Below are 947 nucleotides of genomic sequence, written 5' to 3'. Positions count from 1 at the left end.
TTATCTTCTGTGTCTGTGTTAATTGGTTTCCCTTTTCTTTGTTGAAGAGGGTCTGTGCAGTCCTTCTGCCTAGTCCGCCATTTTGCCGGAACTCCCTCAACATCTGCCTTGGTTTGAATATTTAACACCAGAACAATAAATTGGTCACTATTTCTTTGTTGTTGTTGTTGTTTATTTTTTATTTCATAATCATAAATGTAACTGTGAAATCCAGGTAGATGAGGAGGAGGAAAAGGAAAATATGGAACCCAAAAACTGTAGTGAGAGCACAAAGAGTAAAGGATATTTCAAGCACATTGTGGGTAGAAGTGTGATCTTCTGAACTACAGAAAGAAGTCTGGTGGTTAAGACAAAACATGAAATATAGATCAAATTTATTAGCGTTGTCCAGTCAGCAATGGTGATCTTCTTGCTGGTCTTGCCATTCCTGGACCCAAAGTGCTCCATGGCATCCATATGATCATGCCTTACTCACTTTGCCAAAGACCACATGCTTTTGCCATCCAACCATTCAGTCTTAGCAGTGCAGATAAAGAAAAAACTGGAAACCATTTGTATTAGGTCCTGCATTTGCCATGGACAGGATGCCAGGACCTGTATGATTCAGCATGAAATTCTCATCATCAAATTTCTCCCTGTAGATGGACTTGCCACCCGTGCCATTATAATGTAGAAGTCACTACACTGGCACATATATCCAGAAATAATTCTGTAAAAGCAGGAAACTTTATAACCAAATCCTCTCTTCCCAGTGCTCAGAACATGAATGTTTTCTGCTGTCTCTGGAACTTTATCTGTAAACAGCTCAAAGGGGATGTGGCCCAGGGGTTTGCTGTTGAGGACGATGTAGAAATAAATACATGGTGGGGTTGTCCATGGCTGGGCAAAGTAGGACCAGATTAGGCTGAAGATTTGAGCATCATTGTCTGCAAAACCCTCAAATATAT

At 40.5% G+C, this 947-nt stretch overlaps 1 pseudogene; it reads right to left on the bottom strand.

Moving 5' to 3' along the window:
* Positions 1–189: 189 nt before the first annotated feature.
* LOC122152126 lies at positions 190–926 on the bottom strand (annotated as a pseudogene).
* Between the last annotated feature and the right edge of the window lie 21 nt (positions 927–947).

This window comes from Orycteropus afer, unplaced genomic scaffold, assembly GCF_000298275.1.
Source record: "Orycteropus afer afer isolate SDZICR_OR568_19922 unplaced genomic scaffold, OryAfe1.0 scaffold08220, whole genome shotgun sequence".
NCBI lineage: Eukaryota > Metazoa > Chordata > Mammalia > Tubulidentata > Orycteropodidae > Orycteropus > Orycteropus afer.
Note: the sequence above shows the minus strand (reverse complement) of the source record. Positions and strands in the feature narration are given on the sequence as shown.